The sequence below is a fragment of the Miscanthus floridulus genome, chromosome 10 (genome assembly GCF_019320115.1).
Source record: "Miscanthus floridulus cultivar M001 chromosome 10, ASM1932011v1, whole genome shotgun sequence".
Classification (NCBI taxonomy): Eukaryota; Viridiplantae; Streptophyta; class Magnoliopsida; order Poales; family Poaceae; genus Miscanthus; species Miscanthus floridulus.
Window position 1 is genome coordinate 90,896,447 of NC_089589.1, and position 7,862 is coordinate 90,904,308.

Consider the following 7,862-nt stretch of genomic DNA (forward strand, 5'->3'; position numbering starts at 1 on the left):
ACATCTAGAAATTGCCTCTATAAATGGCCATGCGGCCTCCAATCAAATACTCGTCTCTGAAAATTATTTACAGAGGTGGGTGCAGCCGCCTTGCAAAGGAGGTCGCCTTATAGCAGCGGCGGATCCAAAGGGGGGGGGCTGGGGGGCTCCAGCCCCCCTAATTTCTTGATTTCAAGCTAATTACTGTAGCAAAAGCTTGATTTCACCATTAAATCTTCATGCAAATCAACATCTCCATTGTTTTAGCCCCCCCTTATCCCGCATCGTGCATCCGCCACTGCCTTATAGGACATCCATCTCGGTAAATCAATTTTCAGATTTTCAGAGAGATCCCCTTTCTTTGAAAATCGTTGTAAGAGGCATCTATTCTAAGTGTCTGTCTCTATAAATAAAATTTTAGAGCAATTATCTTAAAATGTCCATCTATATAAATAGTTGCATCTAAAATTAATTCATACATTTTCATATGAATAGTCGCAGAGTAGTTGAGAAGTTTTGTTTGAAATTTTTTATAGTCCTAAAATATTGTTTTAAGTTAAAGGACTTTGAAATTTGAAATTTTTGAACAACCTCGGATGTTGACATAGTATTAACAAAATTATAGTTCTCAATAGAATCTACAACTTTGTAGTTGAATTTTTTTTTAATTAGAGGTCATTTAGGACACCACCAAATATGTGGCTTAAGTTATAAATTTTAAGATTCAAAATTTAGAATTTCTAACTGACCTTGAATGTTCATATAGTTAATAATAAAGTTGTAGTGGCTGACATGATCCACATGCTTGCTATTGATAAAAATTTTCAGAGTTTTTTTGTCTCATCTGAAATATTTATTTTAAACTCATATATTTTGTTATTTAAATTTTAAAAATTTTAAAGCAATCTCAGATAGAGACACTATTTATTGATATTATAGAGCTCAACGAGACCTAAAACTTTGTAGTTGAAAAGTTTTTTATTAGAGATGTGCTTGTGTCTATTGTGAGAAAGCATAAAGGGGTTAGTGATTTTTACTAAGGTTTCCATGTTACTAAATGTTGCTGGTGGATCATCTAAGAGAAGGGAAATGATTAGAGATATTAACCTTAAAGAAATAAGTAAGGCACTTGGGTGTGGGCAACTTCAAATTGGGGCAGGGCTAAATCAAGAGCAAAGTATTCAAAGGCCTGGAGATACTCGTTGGAGTTCTCATTACGTCTCAAGAGTTTAGTTGACATGTTTTTCTACAATAGTCAAGGTACTAGAAATTGTGGGAAATGATAAAAAGGTTTGGAAAATTAGAGATCAAGCATAAAATATTATATTGTATTTCCAGTCTTTTGACTCTGTCTTCTATTTGCATCTGATGTTGACTATATATAAAGAATCACAAATACCTTACCATTAGCACTACAATGGAAGGATAAGGACATATAGTGATGCTATTAAATGTGTGAGACCACTAGATGCCACTTAGATGAGCTTATAGAAGAGAAAAATAGGAAAAACTATTAGATGACGTGTATGGATTTTGTGAGAAGAATGATATTTCCAAATTGAAAATGGAAGATGAATGATATATTTTTCCAAAGAAGCAGAGACACAAATCTAGAAATTACCAACAAGCATTACTATCAAGTATATTGTTTCAACGATATTATTGACAGCCGCTTCAATGAGACAAACTCTCAATTGCTCGTTTGCTTGGCTGCTTTTAATCCAAGAGCCTACTTTCATGGTTTCATTGTGGATAACTAGTTAAGCTAGGCAAAGCTTTATCCACATGATTTTGATTATGAGAATTTGAGGGACCTTAGCCACCAACTTGGCCTTTGCATATTTGATGTGAGATATGATGATGTATTCTCTAACCTACAAACTATTGCCGAGCTTTCTCAAAAAGACACTAATTAGATGATTTGACTTCATCCTCCTTCATATAGTCCCTTACCATTGCTATCACGCTAATAAGATGATCGATTTCATCCTCCTTCAACTAGTCCCTTGCCATTTATCACGCTAATAAGATGATCGATTTCATCCTCCTTCAACTGGTCCCTTGTCATTGCTATCTTCTCATCTCTCACAACTAAAAAGACTAAAGAGTAGACACCGTTTTAGTGCGACATTTCACCGTCGGTCCATCGTCCTGTCTGGTGCGCTCCCACACCCCATGCTCCTCCGCCCGTGTCTTGTGAAAAAGGAAGGAAGAAACCTGGCTTCCCCCGATGTGCGCGCGTGATCTCATCCTGCTCGCTTTCCCCGCCGCGCGCAAAACTCCTCCTCCAATCACGCAATCTCCCCCTCCAATCCCGGATTCTATGGCATGCGGTCTGTGGCGCCAGCATCCGCCCTCGCTCTCTAGTGCCGCCACCGCGAGACCTCGCCCTCTCCCTCACGCCGCCGTCGCCAGGACCGTCGTCTCCTGCTCGCGCCTCCTTGTCCTCGCGCCGCCGCCGCCACACGCCAAAAGCTCCTGTCTTCGTCGGTCACTTTGCTAGATCTTCATGAGGCCCTTCACCTATGATGAGAACCCAATAGGTATGCCCACCCATTGCGGACCCGAGCATTTGGTATTCGAGTCTTATCTGATCTAATTGCAAGTGTATGCAAGTATTATGCCTACGAACCCAATGTCCTTTACTGGATCCACGCCTGCGGTTCTGTGTGCTTTGATCTTCTTTCCTCTGAATGTTCGGTTGTAGGCTTGTAACTGTAGTCCATTTTGGTCATATGCAGTATGTATCTTTCTATGCTTGATGCTGCAGGCGGGCTGAACAAACAAGGCATTGTATAACCAAAATAATATTAATGCTTGTCATTTGGCAAATGTAGCAGCGGGTAATTTATAGTTTAGATTTACTAGCATCACTGCTCTCTGTTTATTTGCCAGCCAAACCGATGGATGTCATGATATAGGTGTTGTCTTGCATTCTCTTGTTTTTTCCATGGCCATTGCACCTGCTTTTTATCCATTTGGCACACCATAGTCATAATGGGATGGTGCGTTGCTTCGCTAGGTCATGTGCTCCGGTGCGTGGTCATGTGCTCAAGAGTTCTTCATCCAAAGATGCAACAATCCTTGGATTATTTTGGGTGTCCATTAGTGGTGGTTTTACTACAGTCGATTAGCATGACTCTAGCACCCCTCCCTTTTTGTCCCTTTGTTTTCTACTGAACCTGTGATTTAAGTCCTCTTATATGGCCGCTGGTGGATGAAATTATCCTCTATCCAGTTCCTGTCCACATGGACTGAAAGTTACACTTATGAGTCTGCAAATACCTTCCACTATGAAATGCACCAGTGGAAATCTAAATGACCAAACTCTGTGGACTAAGTATAGAGAATAATTGGACACAAGGATCGCTTACTTAGTTTCAGGACATAACAAAAATAAATGCTAATTTAGTTTCAGATACTAACACAAGCATTCAGTTTGGTGAGACAGAGTGACAAGCAGAGTTTCTTCTTTATGCTCAACGGGTAGTTTATAGTTCTAGATTGCTCAAGTTAATATGTTTTTTTTATCTCATTGACATGCATGGTTATGTGAAAGAATCAGCATAGGATGCCTATAGGTAAATAGGAGCATCATATTGCTTAAGTGGATCCCAAAGTCTTGTGCTTTTGACAGGTTCCACAACAGACTTGGTGGCGGATCTCTTGATTTTGGTATTGCTGATTAGTTCTTAGTACTACTATAACAGTTGCCTGCATCTATTGTCAATAATATCCATTTTTCCTACCAGTCCACATTTTTAGTACTAATGCATTTGACACATGGTTCTCTGTGTGATCCACATGCATTTGATGCTTAGCCTCTCAGTAAAATCATGAATTCTGTTAACTAGGCCGCAAAATCATGTCTTTATCAACTATCATGTTCAGACCTTATGTGCTTCACTACATCTGCTATCTTGCTGTTGCTTTTTTTCTCGTGGTTCAATTTATGGTCTTATGGTTCAGTCTATGGCGCTTTACTTAAAAAAGGGTTACATGAGAAAGATAAGATTGTAATACTTCTTTGATATGTGTATGTGTACACAAATTATCATTCTATTGCTATTTGTTAACTAGCTCATGCCCTCCTATTTTGCAGTGTGAGCATTGTGTTGTTGAGCCTCAATGGAGATGGTGGTTGTTTTTTTAGGCTGCTTCTTATATAAAGATAATATAATAATACCGATTTGGTATCCTGGACACCAAGTCGATTTTGTTCGTTCATTGCTCTCTGATGCCTTGCCGCTGATATCAAGGCAGGGCGTTTTTTCGATTTTTGTTGTAGTGCGGTTCTGCATGTCAGTCTATCTATTTTCATTGTTTTTTTTTCTATTACATATGTGCAGACTAAGCGTCTGATGAGAAATTCTAATACAGAAACATAGAATGAGATGATTCTTCTAATTTCCCTGGCTCCCTGCCTGCTGCCTTTGAGATGCCTAAGAATAGGCCTTCTATTAGTGCCTGCCACTCGGTGGAAATAGTTCCACACTATCAGGAAATCCGTGTTACAGTGCTCAGGTTCTTTTACAGTGCATGTTCTTAAAAATGTTTAATTAATACATATGACTGAACCAACATGACTCTGGTCTGTATTTACCATCGAGCTTAGCATTGTCTAATATGAGTTGTTCATGTTATTCACATATATGCATCTCTGGCTTAAAATTGACTTTGTTTACAGGAGAGTTTCTCCATCTCTTGCCGGGCCGGGATCGCGTCACGCCAAGGTGTGTGCTCTGTAACTAAGACAACCCTCTGCCTGTGCGATACCTTCCTTATTTTACATATCTCTCCTGCACGTTGTTTCCGCTCGCGCCTGTAAAATAAGGAAGGTCCCCCAATCTTGGCTGCAAATCAAATCGTGTGCCGCCCTCGCCGCCGCCACCCCCCAGCCGGACTCCTCGCCCGCCCCTGCTCCTACCCCTGCCCCTGCCTTGCCTTCGCAGTCACGCGCCGCCCTCAGCCTCACCCTAGAGCCGACGGTGCGCGTGCTGCTGGTGTGGCTCGGCGAGGACGACCTCCGCGAGGGGCTACGTCAGACGCCCATCACCATCGCCCACCGCCGTCGCCCTCGAAGTCACGCATCGTCCTCACCCTTGCCTTGGAGCCGGTGCGCATGGCTCAGGTACATACCGGCTTCCTGTTAGACCGAGGAGATGTGAGTTGTCGATGTTCTTATTTTCTTGTGGTTGTTGGTCCTTGATTTTATCTGATTTGTTTGGGATGCGGGTGTGAGCAGGAATACGTCCTCGCTATACGACCAAATCAACCTCACTGAAGAGTCTGCGAAGGCTTGCTTAGATTCCAGTCGTGTGCAATCTCTCCTTGCAGGATGATGTTGTCCTCCCTGTTTCCTAATTTCGAGGTATGATTATGTATGAATGTGCAATGCATGTAATTTTCTTTCTATAGTTAAGGCCTAGGAGCGAAGGATTATTATGTATATAAATGTTCATGCATGTAGTAAAATTTTACAAACTTTCTCCAAGGTATTAATTATTTGTGTCCAAGACCATTGTGCTTTGGTGGGAAGTGGTCATGGATATTTAAAGTGGAAACCTGGAAATTGACCTAATTTTTTGCAAATAAACCGCAGAGCTTGACTTGCAACTTTTTTCTTTAAAAAAGTGCTAAAAATGAGGTTAAGCTGCCAATTTTATTTTTTCTCTTATCGTCAAAGCAATGTTATGATTGTTCGTCATTCAGGTAATGAATTTTTTATGAAAGAAATGGTTGAGGGGGACAACAACAATTTACTACATGTGTAACTGTTAGTTTTGTGATTTAGTTTTTGAAGAGCTTCATAAGTGCAGGTTCATCATGAAGGCATAGTTGCTTTAAGTTTTCCAATTATTTAGTTCAAGGCACAGTTGCTTTAAGTGCAGGTTCATCTCCGAATAATGAAAATAGCAGTCTCATTTGCTGTCGAAATAGAATTAGTGGAACTTTTCAGTCTCCTTTTATTTCATATTAAATTGTTGTGTTCATGGTAACATAGACTGTCTGGTTTGAACATTGTACAACTCGTGGAAGAGGTAATATTGTATGTATGTTTACCAGGTCTTTCTCAATAAGTTTGTTTGTGTGCCCCACTGCAGGTCTTGGGGTTGCTCGGTTGCTATACTAGCCTAGGGAATGCATGATGCAATAATTACCATGGGTAGACTGGAGTGGTGCCAAGTGCTATTGAAGCTTCCCATCTTCAGGTGCTTTTATGGTCATACTGACAATGCTACCGCGATATACATAAGGAACAATTTTCTCAACCATGTCTTTGTGCGATATCATGGGGTCTATCCAAGGAGTGGTTGTTACTGACAAGGAGTTCCAGAGCCAAGGCATGATTCTGCATTCAGTGTTTTGCAATTACTACCGTGCTACAAGCAATCACGAATGTACATGTCTCCTTTTTTATGTTTACGAGGGCAAACTTCTGGCTCAACCACTACATTTGTGATAATTGATGGATGGGCTATCACTATTACCTCTGTTGGCGATTCTCTCTGTATTTTCGATGCTCAGGGTGGGGATGTTTCTTTGCTTACTATGGATCACAAACTAGAAAAAAATGTTGAGGAGTGAGTATTAATTACTTTCTGATTTGTGTTGTTGTACTACTTTGCAAAACAGGCTCTAGAATACCATTTATGATGTAAGCGGCTAGAGCTCTGCCTTTCAATTAAGATTGAAAAGAACAGGATCCAGAATACCATACAATGCAAGCTTATTGAAGGAAATGTATCTGCACACTGAATAGGTCCTCACTGATTTTTTTCAGAATTATATCTACTGCAGATTTGCATATGTTGTGGTTTCACTACATGGAGGTGAGCCTCATTATTTGTCCCTGTATTGTGGTGATTAGTTTCCTCTCAAGTTAACTGAAATGGGATTTATAGTTTTTGATAACAAAGTGTTCAAACCATAAAATTTGTCCACCATCCTCAGGCAGAACATAGTCACATACAGGGGAACCAATGCGCCTGAAGAGACTTTTTGAAAGGAGGGTGTCACCCCAAAATTTCTGATTTTGGGTTGTGCATAGAAAACACTAATTAAAATAAATGTTTTGATATTTGGATAAAATTCCCCAAGTTTAGTTTAAGTTAGCGTCAAGTAGTTATAGGAGGAATGTGAATCTTTAAACTTTTCTGAACTAATTTGATGGGCTATTGCTTGATGTGATGTTTGCTTGTTGCTTCTTTGTGTGCTGTGAGTGAGCAAAGTCTTTAAAATACGTTTAGTAGGTCGATTTTCCTTCACCGATACGCCTTTATCTTTTTCTACAATCAAATTCCTTATTTCTCAGCTCATGTTTTCATTGGGAGCTTCCTAAAATCTTTTCTTTGTAACGCAAATCACTCCTTTCAGTTCCTCGTCCATCAATCAATCTCTACAAACTTCACAGGAATTTTTCCAGCTTTTTCTAGAATTTATTCCTACTTGTCTATGAGCATAATTTAATTTATAGATGCTCCAAATTATCTTATCATGAGCTCCAAATACTTTATTTGGGTTCCTCATGTTCCATAATGTCTCTAAGAATTTTCTCTGAATTTTCAGAGCTTTCGGAATATTTTCACGGCTTAAATAATAATTTTAGACTTTACTAGAATTCTTTTATCCACGAAATTAATTAATTTCAAAAATAATAAATCTCTCATTTTTTCTAACGCTCAAAGCCCATGTGCAATAATCCTAATAAATCATAAAGACACATGTCTTTATTTACTAATGGGCTTTAATGTTTATTTAGGCCCATTAGTGCAGGTGGATGGTGCAACGTCAATTAGTACCATATCGCTAGTTAACGTAGATGTGGGGAGCTTTTCTCCCTATAAATATGTACCAACCCCTTGGGCAAAGCACACCAAAAC